The 17,050-nt window shown below is 41.5% G+C and overlaps 1 protein-coding gene across 13 annotated transcripts in view; it reads left to right on the top strand.

The window, feature by feature from the left end:
* Positions 1–1,845: 1,845 nt before the first annotated feature.
* The window catches only part of LOC119031168 (HMG box transcription factor BBX), a 54,597-nt gene continuing 39,392 nt past the window's right edge, over positions 1,846–17,050 (top strand). For 9 of the 13 annotated variants that reach the window (XR_005078540.1, XM_037119440.1, XM_037119448.1 and 6 more), the window contains exons 1-2: positions 3,537–3,668; positions 5,012–5,088. The gene's annotated coding sequence lies outside the window, so the exon portion shown is untranslated. Of the gene's footprint in view, positions 1,945–3,536; positions 3,669–3,875; positions 4,516–5,011; positions 5,089–17,050 lie in introns of those variants that run through there. The other 4 variants (XM_037119441.1, XM_037119436.1, XM_037119442.1 and 1 more) reach the window with 3 other exon arrangements.

Here is a 17,050-nt window from a genome sequence, read left to right as displayed (position 1 = left end):
CAATAAGAGCCCTTACGACTCATTCTGTTGGAGGTGATTTGAACATCAATTTCCTCAGAGGATTCACAGGATGAATCTTCTGTGTCTGATTGTCCTGTTAACTTGGTAGAGTTGGATTTCCAGGTGGCTAACACCTCCTGGACAATAGTCTGGGTCCTCATCTCCTGAGATTTCAGACTCTGAGTCCAACTCCGTAAGTGACTCTCCATTGTCCAGCATCTATAGCACCATTTCCCTTTTGTATCTAGGTGCCATGACACCTTGGATGAAATAACATGAAATGGAATGGTGTGGATGTCAAGCAAACTTGTCAGTCAATATGTATAAATATGAATAAATGCAAACACACGCATGTGTGTGCACACATACAGTAACTAATGTTAGCTAGATTAGTAATTAGTTGTTAGTAATTTGAGTTAAAATTAAACAATAAATAAAACTAACTCAAGTTGATACATGATAGTAACACATACTGATTGGCAAGCTTATGTTAGCTAACTATAAAGTAGGCTAACACGTGATAATAACACATACTCTTACACACACGCACACACACAAATGTGCAAGTAAGTTGAAAATTGAATTATTGTTGGAAGATGAAGATAATACTTACATGTAAAGTGTGTGGTCCAAATGAATAGATTCCTCACAGCCACAGTTGCTAATAATCAAAGGTTCTCATGAAATTCCATAAGAAATACATGCATTTAAGTGGTTCATTTTTGACCCACTTATGGAAGTTTGGTAATACAAAAACTGATTTTTTTTAAAAATGTGAGGTACATTAAACTGTTCAATGGCATCTTATCAAAAACATGTTTTTTGAGGAATACCTGGAATATGAAATGATAAAAAAAAAGAGAAGATACTGCAAGAAAACCACGTCACCAGGTCATTTTTGTCCCACCTATGCATCTAAGGGCTAGTTTCTTTTCAGCTAATGGCCTTGCCCTGTATTGTATTACAATATAACTGCACTTGAATTTGAGAGTTATATGTGTATGTGTGCACTTTTTCACATATGTGCCATGCTACTTTTGTCATGTCCGTTTCTGATTCACCAGTAATAATGACTGAAGGTCTGCCCTTAGCACAAGATACTTGTAAGGGTTACAGCCAGGCTCCAGAGGAGTCAGGGGAGGCTGGGGTTAAAGCAATAGAGAGGGCTGAGTTATGGGGCAAATGTCAGTGGAGGATCAGGAAAAAGGTTGTAATGCCCATGGGGTGCTTTGTTCTAGTTATTGTAATTATAAATTTAATAGGCATTCAGTCAGTGAGTCTGTCATTACTATGATTGATTTTTTGTTTTAGTTTTGTTGTTTTGGCACATTTTACAATAATATTTATAGGAATTCCGCACTGTCCGACTATGGATTTTGTATTCATTTATATCCTGCGATGCATGTAGCCAAGGTGCATATTCAGTGTATATCTTTGTCACAATTTTCTTTTTAAGTTTAAGGTAACCAACTGACACTTCTTCCTGATTGATGGATACATTTAATAAACAAGTAGGTTGCTCAGACAAAATGTATCAATCATGCAAGGACAGCTACCAAGTTTACACATTTTAAGTGTTCTTAGGTAGATTAAAAATACACAGTTAAAAGGAGACAATATAGCTCTACCACCGAATAATACAGAAAAGCAGTATAAGATAAACTATCTTTAATTTACAGTGTTTTCAGCCTAAATTTGAGGCAGGTGTCCTGAACATGACATTTGAGGACGTTACACTACTATCAAAACAGTTGAATTTGTCGTGGCTTCTCATTGGTGAAATAGAACTGTCCATCAAAAGGAGTGTCCAGTCACATACCTTATTACATGACGGAGTGGTTATTTTCAATGTACAGTGTGCTGCAAAACTGCTGATAATTTCACGGCTAATGTGCTTTATTAAGATTTAAGCAACTAGCTATTCGTTACTAGTGTTGTTGGCAGGTATGTACTTTTGAACTACCGCTACGCATTTCTGTTACATTATTGTCAGTTATCACGCAAATTGACACCCAGGAAGCTTAACAAGTTGTCAATCTACAAGAAGTAGATTGTAACTAGTATTTAGTGAGTTGTTATCCGGTTTCTGATGTAGAACGCAGATTTTTGGTGAACTTTGACAGTCTAACCCTGCTAAAAGATAAAGTTAGGTCAGGGATGTTGTGAGGAAGTACAGGCCACTCTGGCTAAGAACACTTACCGGGGGAGGGTTATAGCCAAGATGAAATGCTGCTACCACCTCGGGGAAAACGAAAGTGATTTTTATTACATTATATGACTGAACTGGTCTGTATATCTGCCAGAATCAACACATTATCATGTTATTTTTGCGGGCTGAGCTCATTTAATGTGTGGCCTCCGCCGATAACGTTCATCATCTAGTAAAGTGCTGCGTTTTTGTACCATCGACAGTTTGACAGAATAACAAAGTAGACTTCCGGTTTATAGTATGAAAATTGAAGTGTTGTCTTGTATAGACGCTGTGTGCAGATAATATATTTTGTGGGTTAAATATCAACGTCCTGTGTGTGCAACATTATACCCAAGTCTGAAATTTACCATAAAGGGCCAAAAGAGCAGTTTTTTTGTTACAAGGGTTGCCAAAAGGACAATGATTCAATATGCCACAGAGTTAGTACATGCTCTGTTGATACTCTTAATATCATATTCTGTTTTAACATTTTCATTTTGTAGAAGCTATCACTCTCTTTAAATGCAATGTAATTGTATTTTCTATGTTATATAGGCCTATGTAGTTATGTATTCAATTAGTTGCGATTGTTTCTTATTAATCCTGTCTTTTTATATCGCATGTAAAGCCCTTCTTAAATATATTTTAATATTTAAATAAAATTGGCTTTCCTTGCCTAAATTGTTATAACAACAGACTTATTTAATGAAAGACTTTTCTGTGTTTATTTGGGATATAATACAATTTCTACTTCAAAATACATTAAATACATTACATCCAGAGACTGTGTATTATTGAGATATGCAAGGTATAATTTAGATTTTAATGTATAATTACTATCATGTCAAAGCTAAACGACACTCATTTACAATTATATGAACAATGTTCGCCTACCTTGGAGGAATATCTGCTGTCTCATCTGAATTCAATTATGTTAATTTGATAGGTCTAGTCAGTGGTGGAAAAAGACTAAGTTGGTTACATCTACTTCAGTTGTGTGGTACTTGTGCTTTAATTAAGTATTACCAGTTTCCGTTACTTTATACTTTTAATTCATACAATTCAGATGAAAATATTTTACGTTTTACTCTACTACAATTAACTGGCATTGTGTGTAATGAGTACTTCAGCTGTTGTTTTTTTTAATACAAATACTTTTATCCTCTCATTAAGAACTTGCAATATTTCTACACCGTGGTATTGCCACTTAAGTACAATATCTTAGACAGTCTTTCATCGCTGGCTCCATTGTCCGAAAAAAGGCTATGCAATTGGAGATTCAGTTTGAATTGCTAACGTTTTTATTTTGGTGACAAATCGCTTTGCTTCCGGCTTCTTCCTGTCTGATTTTAATTGACTTGATGCATCTGTGTTGAGTACAGCTAGTGCTGAACTGTTATGATGTGTCAATAAGTTAAAAAGGTGGACGGCACCAATGATGAGAGGTCCCCCCCGCTACCTGAGCAGGATATTAGAGGTATGCTGAGACCTTAACGAGACGGTCATGACAGAGAACTTGTTGTTGTATCGATGTTACGTGCACACCCGGTCGCTATTTTCTCAGCCTCTCAGTCAGTCTCTCTGAAAATGTGTTATTATCGCTGCTCTGGACATGATGTCCGCCTTCTGGCATTTCCCTTTGAATCTGTTTGTTTTCCATTGACATTTCAATGATAGCCAGTGCTATAGACCATACACTGTAACTGTGTTGCTGTAATATCTCTTCACTCCTGTTTGAAAACGCCGTGTAAAATACATGAGCAACTGTTTCTCACTGAGGTGGTATGATCCCCCCCCTTCCTATTCGCATCAAATATGTAGCCATAACCCTCCGTTGTAAATAAACGAACAGTTGCAATAGAACAAACAAGTATTGTGAGCACAATGAAGTCCGTGATATTTGTCAGCAGTTCTTCTAAAAGCTTACACTGTTTCGGAAACCATTGCATGTTAAAACAGTGACACGTCCAGTTAGCAAGCTGTAGAGCTAGCAAGCTAACTAGCTACTTTTATTCCTGGTATCACTGCTAGAAAATGGAGCTACTGCCCAGCAAAACAGTGCTCACAGATGCGTGTGCCTGGACAGAAAATCCTCAGTTTAATTAATCATTGTGGATATTTTCGTTGGAGTGGGAGACATTTTGGCGACATTGTCATCGGGGAGTTTGACAGGAGCGAAATACCCCCACAACTGTACTGTACTGGGTTTTCTTCTTTAAACCAAAGCAAGATGGACTCTCATTCGGCTTGTCTGTCTTGTCAGAGATTAGATCGACATTTTGCACGGAGATGAAAATGTGTGCGTAGAGGTTGGAGCATATTAGGTAGGAAAACAGATAGCTTATTCACATACCTAAAGAGTTTTGTGCTGTTATTGAACGTGCGATGCTCGATACAGTTTCATAGCTAACGACTTTACTCTCAAGACAGACAGTCCGGTCGGGCATCAGTGGTTTTACCTGAACACAACTAAAACTCTGCGCAGCAACATAGTCACTACAACGGTGCCAGATTAATGTAGGCTTTATATTTTTATATGAAATGCATCCAGTGGTTGGTCCAGGATTTTGGCCTACATGTTTTGTTTTTGGCCACAAGGGCGGATCAGCTGTACGATAGAAGTGATCGGTTATCACATCAGACAAAATGTCCCACAGTATTGTGCAGCGGATGATGTCGTGTGCTATGCAGTGTCACTTAATACTGTTCTATTAAAGTTGCTTTGCACACATTTTTCTTGCAGTTGAGCTTCTGTTGCTGTAAAATTGGTGCAGAGATGCTAGTGTATCATGACTGAGAGTAGTGTCTTGTATTTTATAGGTCATCGTCATTGCATGACAAAGGCTGTGGCAGAATCATCTTCATCACTCATACAGCATTTCCATAGTTTTTCTTCAGTAAGTATCCCTGTTCTCCACTCAGTATCCTGGAGTATAAAGACTGGCATCTAGTGTGAATGATATCTGGAAGAATGCATCCATAAAATCTATCTTTCTTCTGTTAAAGCATAATTGTATTTGTGTCATGTTTAGTAGACATCTAGAACAAGTGCAAACATGTTGCAAAATAAGAACCAATGAAGAAAAATATACTGAAATGTTTAACTATTAATATTCAGTATGGAGCTTCATCTGTTGTTATTTTCTTGATTAATCTATCAGTAAAATGTACGAAAAATTTTGATCAGTGTTTTCCAAAGACAAAGACGACATCCTCAAATTTCCTCTTCATCCACTACCCAAAGATATTCAGTTTTACTGTTGTAGGGATTAGTATAGCCACCCAAAATGTACATTTTAACCAAAAATGTAAAATGATGTAAAATCAGATGACGTTTTATAGTCCATAAAATATTTCTAGCACTTCACAGCAAAATAATGTTGCTGCATTCTCCTAAACGACCGAATTAGCTAGGTACTTGTTTTAAAACTTGATCAACAACCATAAAAACAAAACAACTGAAAAACATACAACTACAAAAAACCCCACAGAGGATGGCTCCATACTTAAATTGTATTTAACATTGCATATATGCCCATATTGATTCAGAAGATATTATTTCATCCTTGTATTAAGCCAAAATATTTACTGTAGCTGCTAAGCTAAAAATTTAAGGCTGGATTCAGACCAAATTCAGCATTGTGGTGAAAAGGCAGGCCCTCCCATTGAAGAATTACCACTAACAAAGTCTCTCTGCTAATTCAGTAACAAAGCGTTTTCATCTTATATAACTTCTTCACAATAAAAGCCCCCATTATTTAGCAATTTTGAAGCAGCTTTACAGGAAATGTTGCGTTTTCACCAGCAATAACTAAACATAACTCCTGACACAGCTGAAAGTGAACACGATGAAACAGTAAAACACAGCAGATGTCTGAAACATTATGAGAGAAGCTAAGGGGATTAAATTAGAAGATACAAAAGTACACAGAGTTGATCAGACCGGCTTTTAAAAACTTCTTTCTCTCAGGTCCTGTCCTGTGAGCCTCATCAAACCAACTGTCCATCCTATGCTCAAATTTCTCATTATTCATAATATAATGTCATGTGTAAGAATAGAATAGAATAGAATAGAAATGTTATTGTCATTGGACATCAAGTATTCAATGAAATTGCAGTGCTTCTCTGGTCAGTGCGGTATTGAATATCAAACAGGAATGAATGAAAATTGCATAAAAAAATAAAAGTATTAAAAGGAATATACAATAGATACATCACTTACACTCAAGCAAACTCTTTGTGAGTTCAGGGTCCTGATGGCCCAGGGAAAGAAAAGAAAGGTGGACTAGAAATTAGCAGAGAAATGCCCCCACCACTTTTAAATTGTTTGTGGGGCAGCATTTTGGGTACCTGGCGGAAACAATAAATAGCCTCATTGGAACAGACAAGACATGAACAATATGTAAGCACTTGCCCCATTCACGCTTCCCTTTCAGTGTGACAATCATGCGCCGCTTCTCTATTTGTTTGAAAGCTTCAGATGTCGAGAGGGGGGACAATTTCACTGCGACTCTCATCCGTAGGGGGTGGAGGTAGTGTCAGAGTAGCAGCAGAGGCCAGCTGGCGTCTGTGTGAAAGGAAAAGCCACAGGCGCAAATCAGGAGTGATTTGGTCCGATGGTGTTAAAAGTCTGATAGCTAAACAGATCCTTCACTCATCAAATGTCCTACACCCACAAAGCAATGTAACAAGACCAAACCAAAGTTTTACAAGCAGCTGCTGCTGGCTGGAAGCTCAAAAGGCCCAACCATGGCATCGCTGTTGTGACTGGCAAAGTGCCTAATAGCCTAGAATAGCTAGCTGTGCAGTGTAGTTGTAGCCAGCTCTTTGTCAGCTCTTAGCACTGTGTCATTCTTGAGGAGAAATTTGGTCAGTTTATGTTTGCACTTCAAGCATTGAGAGAGTACTACTTTGATTATGGTTTGTACTTTGTACAGTAAATCATACAGGAGAGAAGCCAGTCAGTTTTGTTGCGGCAAAACCTTTTTACAGTGCTTACATATTGTTTGTGTCTTTTACTGCAAATGATAATTCACACTCTGTCAGAATGTAGAATGGAAGTGACATTAATTACAAAATCATTAGTAGTTAAAACATTTAAAATTGAACCTGCATTGTTTCGCATTTTGTGTGCTGCAATCGAATAAAAGACCATTTTTACAGCCATATATCTTACCTTGAAGTTTTCTTAAAAACTGTGTTAAAATATTGTCTTGTCTCATTCTCGTGAACCCATCGCATATCATCTCGTCATGTGAGCTGAGTTTATCGTCACACCCCTACTATGTATTAATAAACCGTGTTGCAAGATACGATATATGTATGTCTGTCTGAACTTCAGAGACTCCGTCAGAAGGAAAACTACCATGATCTTTCTGCTTGCATATATTTATTGTGGTGAAACAAAGCAACATAATTAAAGCTTTGTAAAAGTTCCACTCCAAACCTGATAAATTACATAGTACATTTTAAATTCAACCTGCTCTCCACCAGAGAGCTAAGATCATAGTGAGTGATGTTGTTTACATGTATTGTTGATTTGTTAGAGATTCACCTGAAGTTCACTGAGTATCTGTTGCGTGCAGCTCTAAATCTAAGCCAGATACTGGTCATAGCAGGTTTTCCTCCTGTTTCCTCTTAATACAAGATACAATAATTGATAAAGAGTGAAGAAGAATAAAACAAAAATGAAAATAGTTTGAGTTGTCCTTAATTGTAGTAGGACCCTACAGAATAATCTGCCGGGTGATTTTATCAGCCAGTTATAGCTGAGAATAATCTTTAACAGCCAAAAGTTGGCCAACAGACGCAGATGTTTTATTTTTCAGTGCAGGGAATATGACTTGTCCTTGCACTATTCATCCAGTAAAGCATACAAGATGCCACAGGCTTGTGTGGTGGTGTGGGAGTGTCACTCCATGTGTGTGTAATTCTGCGGGAACCACGCTTATCAGTTTGCTGAAAAGCTAAGCTGCTTTGTTGTTTTGCTACTAGCATGCTGGATTTCCACTGGATAGTGTCCGCGGCATTACGGCTCCGAGCGTTACTTTGCTCCACCGTCCGCCGTCTGCCGTCTGCCGTCTGCTAAACCCCACTGGTTTGTTTTGAAACCGCAGTAACGTAACGGCAGACAGCTGCAGTCGAGGCCGAGGAGTTTCTGCGATAATCACATAATCACTCGCGACCACAGTTATAGGCATGTATTCCCGACCGAAGGACATTAGAAGAACTTGTGTTTGTCTCTTTTTTGAGATTTGTGTACTGGTGTCAACACGGAGTGTTTCAATTTGAAAAGTAACCGGATGTTATATGGTTATTTCTGTGCTTGACTTCCCGTCCTGGTCCTGGTTATGTTTTCAGGAGTATTTGTAATTGCATAGTTTCTGTTGTGTTGAAGCTTTATTATTTACCTTGTGGTAATAAAAAGAAGGTTGAATCTTTTGACATCTTTTTTTTTTTTTTTAACTCAAATTACATGCTGTAGTATCGATAAGAGTATCGATACGTATCGGTACCGATAAGGAGTATCGGTATCGATAAAATCCTAATGACATCCATCCCTACTAAAAACACGAGATCTGAAAGATGTGATGTTAAATAAATACAATTTAATGTAATTTTGTTATAGCCAATTTTTCCGGACCGCTGACCTTTAATGAAAATTAGATGCCAACCTTCGAGTAACACATTTGTGAACCCCTGCGCTTCACTGTGGTTGTACCTATTTATGCTGTTGGTCTGATCGGCAACTTATGTGTCTGGCATTGATCCAGCCTTAATGAATAACGTAATGTCAACATCCCCATCCTTTGCTCTTCTGCAACAACCATCATGTCAGTGTTATTTATCATAATTTCACATTGCCATATTCATATTTGCTATTAAGTAAAAGAGCAGAAATCTAGCTGCGGTAGTTTTGCTGTATTATTGCTTGACATTGTACTAGCATCCAAGTACAATAAGTTACACACCTGGCCTAGCAGTTTAAATTCTTTTCCTTGTAATATTTTGGGGGCAATATCAAAACAGAGGTGTTTGTTCTCATTGATCATTTCACTTTGCCATATTCATATTTGCCATTAAGGTTATATTCATAGCGGCATACTGGATGTTTTTTGTTGTGCTTTTTACATTAGATTAACTGTTACATTGAGAGTCACCCCCTGCAAGTAATAGCAGAGGCTTTGGTCATGTCTTGACTGTTTGTGACCATTATATACTAAAAAAGAAATATTGCAAGAGATGACATGTTTTGAGAGTTAAAGTGAAATTCTCGCCAAAATGCAACTTTTTTTGATAATGTATGTGAGTCAAACCTTTGTGTAAAAGCATAATAACGATGAAAGAGGCACTTCTAAGATTTACCGTATTTTCGTTTTCGGGTCAAGCTCATTTTCTCAGTGCAAAGGGCACCTTTAGATAGCATCAGTATCATTATTTTTAAAACAAGAAGGCTCGACACAACGTGAAACTTTGCTCGTAGTATCACCAGTGTCTCTACACATGAACATGAGCATTGAGAACATAGTTTGTGTACATAGTTTGCTAAAAAGAAAGTTTTTGAACAACTCTTCGCTCTCAGCTTCCCGTTGCCATGGCAGCCGAGAAGTATCGACCTCTGAATGCGACATAACAGGGAGGTGACGAAGCATATGTGCAGTTTGGAGGATGATGGACTGGTCCTGTTTGATTCCAGTCTTTGTTCCTCCAAAACCTCTGCCAGTTTTTTGTAGCACCTGACCATGGTGCCATCTGTACTGTTCTGGGAAGACTGTCCACAAGGTTGAGGAGAGTGTTTATAGGAATTTTTGACCATTCTTCCAAAAGCGCATTGGTGAGGTCACACACTGATGTTGGTCGAGAAGGCCTGGCTCTCAGTCTCCGCTCTAATTCATCCCAAAGGTGTTCTATCGGGTTCAGGTCAGGACTCTGTGCAGGCCAGTCAAGTTCATCCACACCAGACTCTGTCATCCACGTCTTTATGGACCTTGCTTTGTGCACTGGTGCACAGTCATGTTGGAAGAGGAAGGGGCCCGCTCCAAACTGTTCCCACAAGGTTGGGAGCATGGAATTGTCCAAAATGTTTTGGTATCCTGAAGCATTCAATGTTCCTTTCACTGGAACTAAGGGGCCAAGCCCAGCTCCTGAAAAACAACCCCATACCATAATTCCTCCTCCACCAAATTTCACAGTTGGCACAATGCAATCTGAAATGTACCGTTCTCCTGGCAACCTCCAAACCCAGACTCGTCCATCAGATTGCCAGATGGAAAAGCGTGATTCATCACTCCAGAGAACGCGTCTCCACTGCTCTAGAGGCCAGTGACGGCGTGCTTTACACCATTGCATCCGACGCCTTGCATTGCACTTGGTGATGTGTGGCTTGGCTGCAGCTGCTCGGCCATGGAAACCCATTCCATGAAGCTCTCTGCGTACTGTACTTGGGCTAATCTGAAGGTCACATGAAGTTTGTAGCTCTCTAGCAATTGACTGTGCAGAAAGTCGGCGACCTCTTTGCACTATGCGCTTCAGCATCCGCTGACCCCTCTCCGTCACTTTACGTGGCCTACCACTTCGTGGCTGAGTTGCTGTTGTTCCCAAACGCTTCCATTTTGTTATAATAGAGCTGACAGTTGACTGTGGAATATTTAGGAGCGAGGAAATTTCACGACTGGATTTGTTGCACAAGTGGCATCCTATGACAGTTCCACGCTGGAATTCACTGAGCTCCTGAGAGCGGCCCATTCTTTCACAAATGTCTTGTTTCACAGTCTGCATGCCTGAGTGCTTGAATTTATACACCTGGGGCCAGGCCAAGTGATTAGAACACCTGATTCTGATCATTTGAATGGGTGAGCGAATACTTTTGGTAATATAGTGTATCTTTGATGGACACATTTCATATATACACATGCCCTTCTTTTATATCAAGTCAGTTTGCTTCATGTGCATGAATGTACCCCTGAGGAGGGATACAATACAAAAGAAATTGTTTCTACAGGACCATCACTGCTGAAACAGTAGAGGATTGCGACAGCAACCACATCAGCAGCCTAACCTGTTGACCAACACTGATCTGTGTTTATAATCAGTCAAGAAACCTCTGGATGTCCTTCATTTATATAGTTGTTTATGTTTACTGTACTGTATAGTGTCTAAATCAGGGGTCACTAACATGCTGCCCACGGGCACCAGGTAGCCCCCAAGGACCACATGAGTAGCCCTCAGGCCTGTTCTATAAATGAAAGTTGAATATTGATATTATCTGTTGATAATCATTGTGAGAAATCATTAACGTGATCAGTGTCTTCACATAGATGAGTATCATTAATCATTAATAATAGGGGTGGAACGGTTCATCAAAAAAATCCGTCCCATTCGGTACACTTGTCACGGTTCGGGACGCGTGTGTACCGCTCGGTTCATAGGCACGCGCAACTTCTTTTTCTCATTTACTAATGAGGCAAAGCGTGTACACTCCAGAGCAGCCAGTGGCGGCACTGAGCTGGATGCCAACCGCCAGTAAACAAGAAGAAGAGCTACGAGTCGGCTGTGTTTCCGGCATCAAAGCTTGCAAGCTAGCCCACGAGCCGCGATGCCGGAAACACAGCTGAATCGCCATAGCCCTAGCTCATGAGCCACGATGCCAGAAAGGCCGCGACTCGAGTCACTTCCTCCACTCAGCGTGAAAAGCATATACCTGTCATTGTACAACAGAAGCCATTCTTCCACTTCTGAAATAACATGATGTTACACAATGTTCTGCAGGTAGCCAGAGGCTACTGTAGGTTTGGTGTATAAATGTAGCATAATAAAATTAAATTAGGTTGATCAATTTTTGCAAAATAAAATAATTTATATATAAATATTATTTATAAATATTAAGTAGTATATTATAAGTGGGCTATTAATATCTCTATTTGGGAACTTTATCCATTAACACTGTTCCTACCTCAGTACTCTATTTTTTATTTGTTTTATCTTATTTTAGTATCTCTTTTATTTTTCCAATCATGTATATAGTGTTTTATTAGGGCCCGAGCAGCGACTAGAAGCAGTCAGCGAAGGCCCTATTGAAATTGTATTGTTTATTATTATTTATTATTCTTGACCGAATGTTTGGCCAATTTCGCCCCTTTCCCAAACTGGAAAAGTTGTGTAACTTTGCAGGGACGAGCGGCCACTCCAGAAATTCGATATTTTTGGGTCGTCGCACACGGTCCACGCGAAATGGCTAAATAGCGCCCCCTACAAAGTTGAAAAATTCCCATAGGGAATGTCGATGACATTGTCGTACCTGAACAAAAATTGGTAAAGATGTTAAGCACACCCAGACACACAAAAATTTCTCTTGCCAGGAAGCTGAAATTCCAACAGGAAGTTTTGATTTTTATTTTTTTTACTCAAAACAAACTCGTCCTAGGGATTTCGCCCAATCAACTTCAAATCTGGTACAGATCATCTCCAGACCTAGCTGATCTAAAGTTGTGCTCTGCACGTCTGTAGATCAAAGGGCATAGCTGTTAGGGGTCGATAAATTTTGGCGAATGTTTCGGCGCTTGCCATGTAAATTCTAACGGCTCTCACGCCCACATACTCGAACCTAGAAGCTTCAAATTTGCTAAGCATGACGGGAGCTCAGCCATGAACGTTCCGATGTATTAACGTCCCACCTTACTCATGGCGCCCCCCGGTGGTAACAGGAAGTGACCAGTTCTTACTCTTAAATTTACTGATGCCGCATAGTTCACTCCATCAACTTCATTCCACTTCTAAAACATAAAGAACAAGTTGGTGAAGCTACATTATGAACGCTGTGAGGCTATGAGTAATGGTGTCCGCGTGGCGGCACAGCGTTTTTTGATCATTCGCCAAGAAAATACGTTTGGCTTTTTGACGGCTTTAATAAACTCGTATCATCATGAAACTTGATACACAGGTCAAGGCTGGCGACCTCTAAAATCTGATGCGGGCGACGCCCATGGGCAGGGCCAAATGCCTCTGTAGCGCATCCCCTTACGTTTACATGTACTGATACCACATAGTTGACTCCATCAACTTCATTCCACTTCTAAAACATCCAGAACAAGTTGGTGAAGCCACATTACGAACGCCGTGAGGCTACGAGTAACGGCGTCCGTGTGGCAGCGCCACGTCTGTCGATCATTCGCCAAGAAAATACGTTTGGCTTTTTGACGGCTTTAATAAACTCGTATCATCGTTAAAATTGATACACAGGTCAAGGGTGGTGACCTCTAACATCGGATGGGGCCACGCCCATGGGCGGGGCTAAATGCCTCCATGGCGCCCCCTTGAAAACTTCAAAAATGCCTCCCCATAGGGGTTTTTATGGAGTTAGAAGATGAAAGCTGGTACACATGTGTACGTCGACCAGACGCCCAAAAAAGTCTCTGGCACCAACGGTCTACTCCGAACAGGAAGTCGGCCATTTTATTTTGAATTCTCATTTTGCCACAGATCCTCCCTTTACATTTACATGTACTGATACCACATAGTTGACTCCATCAACTTCATTCAACTTTTAAAACATCCAGAACAAGTTGGTGAAGCTACGTTATGAACGCTGTGAGGCTATGAGTAATGGTGTCCGCGTGGCGGCGCGGCGTTTTTTGATCATTCGCCAAGAAAATTCGTTTGGCTTTTTGATGGCTTTAATAAACTCGTATCATCATGAAAATTGTTACACAGGTCAAGGGCGGCGACCTCTAACATCTGATGGGGGCCACGCCTGTGGGCGGGGCTAAATGCCTCCATGGCGCCCCCTTGAACACCTCAAAAACGCCTCCCCATAGGGGTTTTTATGGAGTTGGAACATGAAAATCGGTACACACATGTAAGTCGACCAGACGAACAAAAAAGTCTCTTGCACTGAATGCTCATTTTGCCATGATTTCCACATTGAACCATCAACTGCTCAGGACTCCTTCATGCTTTGTCCAAATTGCTTGAAACTGTGTGTGATGAGGGGTCGCCCCTGAACACACCAGCCTATGTCTGGTTACTGCCCCCTGGTGGATGAAACTTCAACTGGTCATATCTCCTCCATGCACTGTCCGATTTGCTTCAAATTTCATGTGTGTGATGAGGGTCCAAGTCTGAACCCACTTACCCACATCTGGTTACGTTTGTAATGAAAACAGGGAATAACTCTTTACTAACTATTCAGATGCCCAGACAGGGCTCTACTTTCATCATGGTCTTTGACAACACCTATTGGTCACACGAGAGTGAAAATCAAACTTGAGGCCAGCTTTTGATTCAAATCATTTTGTATATACACTTTTTTGTATAATTACTTTTGCTAAACATCAATATTTCAATTTCATTAGCAGTGTTAAATTAGGTGAGACTGTGCTATGATCATTAAAGATTATATTTGTATAACTTTTTTTTTTCCGTCTTGCATGTTTCACGATAATGTCACACTGGAGTGAGGGCCCGCATAACCGCTCGCGGTTTTCTAGTTGCATTGTGTTTTTTACTACGTTATTGATTAAGAGTCAATGGGCTAGGACTGAGTTTCCATGGTGATAAGGCAATACTTACTCAAGTGACTCACAACCCGCACAACCCAGTTCAGTTTAGTGAGTGACTCATAATGACTCAAATCCTTAAAAGGAACCATATTTACCAGCTCTACTCCAGGGCTACTGAAAGTTTCCTGATTGTGACTGCCCACTACATTACATTAGTGACAGTGAATAACTGCTTTTTCTTAGCATTCGTTAAAGATAACTTTCATTGCCAAATAAATGAAAAGCATGTTGGAACTAGCAATATCACCTCTCTTGCAGTGCCAGAATTTACCTACTTTTAACCTAAGACTGTCACAATGATGTATCAAATGTCAGACTGCCTCATTATTTCAGTTCCAACCTGACTATACAAGACATAATTGATTTTTCTAACAATCAGCGTATACCGAACCGAACTGAAAGCCGTGACCACAAAACCGTGATATGAACCGAACCATGGATTTTGTGAACCGTTCCACCCCTAGTTAATAATCATATATAACTAAAGGCAAACTGAGCAAATGTGTTGTTTCAGAAGAGTATATAAAACTGGTAGCCCTTCGTATGACTCAGTGCCCATGAAATAGCTCTCAGTTTCAAAAATGTTGGTGACCCCTGGTCTAAATGATCAGAATCAGAATCAGAAAAGCTTTATTGCCAAGTACGATTTTACACATACGAGGAATTTGTTGTGGTGATGTTGGTGCATGCATCAAATAACTATTAAGTGAAAATATAACAAATTAACAATATAAACTATTTAAAGAATAGAAAATATAACAAAGTAACAATATAAACTATTTTAAAAAGTAGAAAATATAACTATTCTGTCAGGTCGGGATAAAAGGGAAAACTATTGAAAGGGGAGGGTGGACCCAAACGCAGTAAACTCGGGAGGCAAAGATAGGGAGAACAAAAGGCGAGCTTTAATTAAAGCTGTTACAAAAAACACAAGAAGACAAAACAGGGCCAAGAAGCAAAACAAAAAGCAACAAGGCAAAGTAACAACATAACATCCAAACAAAGTAGCAAAATAAAGCAGTTCGACAAAGTACAAATCAAAAGTCCAAGTTGAAATCAAACATGGAAAACTCAAAAACCAAAAACATACCAAACGGGACTGAAGACTGGAGCATGGAGCATGGAGCATGGAGCATGGAGCAAAACACACAAGACAGAATACAGAAAGCACAAGACAGAATACACAAGACAGAATCCAATGACCAGACAAAGAGTGAGGGGAAACACAGAGACTAACAGAGTCAAAGCCGGGAGGGTGGAGGGGGTCAGGGGGAGGGCCAAGGTTTAAATAAACAAGGAGGTGGAGGCGAGGACTGAGGCCCACTGGGGACCAGGGACGTGGACTGAGGCGCAGGCTGGAACCTGCTGGAGACCGGTGACCAAGGCGTAGGCGCGGCCTCAGACTCGTCGGAGGCCGGCGACGAAGGCATAGGCGCGGCCTGGAACTCGCCGGAGGTCGGCGACGAAGACGTAGGCGCGGCCTGGAACTCGCCGGAGGGCGGCGACGAAGGCGTAGGCGCGGCCTGGAACCCGCCAGAGGGCGGCGACGAAGGCGTAGGCGCGGCCTGGAACTCGACGGAGGGCGGCGACGAAGGCGTAGGTGCGGCCTGGAACTCGCCGGAGGGCGGCGACGAAGACGTAGGAGCGGCCTGGAACTCACTGGAATCCGGCGATGAAGGCGAAGGCTAAGGTGCGGGCTGGAACCCCCTGGAGGCTGGTGACGTAGACGAAGGCGAAGGCGTAGGCGAAGGCGTAGGTGCGGGCTGGAACCCCCTGGAGGCTGGTAAAGGGCTGAGACCCACTGAAGACCGGTGGCGAAGGCGTGGACGGAGACCCACTGGCGACCAGACCACTGGCTGGGAAACCCTCAAGGTTCTTGGCCGGACCACCGACGGAGTTTTGCCGGGAGCTGGTGGTCTGAGAGCCGATGAAGGGTCTCTGGCAACAAATGACCTCGGCCGGACCCCTGACCGAGGAGCAGGCACTGGACTTGGCGTAGGACTCGGCCGGGCCTCCGACCGAGGTGCAGACACAAGACTTGGCATGGGACTCGGCCGGACCTCCGACCGAGGTGCAGGAGCAGGCGCAGGACCTGGCGTGGGACTCGGCCGGGCCTCCGACCGAGGTGCAGGAGCAGGCGCTGGACCTGGCGTGGGACTTGGCCGGGCCTCCGACCGAGGTGCAGGAGCAGGCGCTGGACCTGGCGTGGGCCTCGGCCGGTCCTCCGACCGAGGAGCAGGAACATGCGCTGGACCTGGCGTGGGCCTCGGCCGGTCCTCCGACCGAGGAGAAGGAACAGGCG

This window comes from Acanthopagrus latus, chromosome 13 (assembly GCF_904848185.1).
Source record: "Acanthopagrus latus isolate v.2019 chromosome 13, fAcaLat1.1, whole genome shotgun sequence".
Lineage (NCBI taxonomy): Eukaryota > Metazoa > Chordata > Actinopteri > Spariformes > Sparidae > Acanthopagrus > Acanthopagrus latus.
Note: the sequence above shows the minus strand (reverse complement) of the source record. Positions and strands in the feature narration are given on the sequence as shown.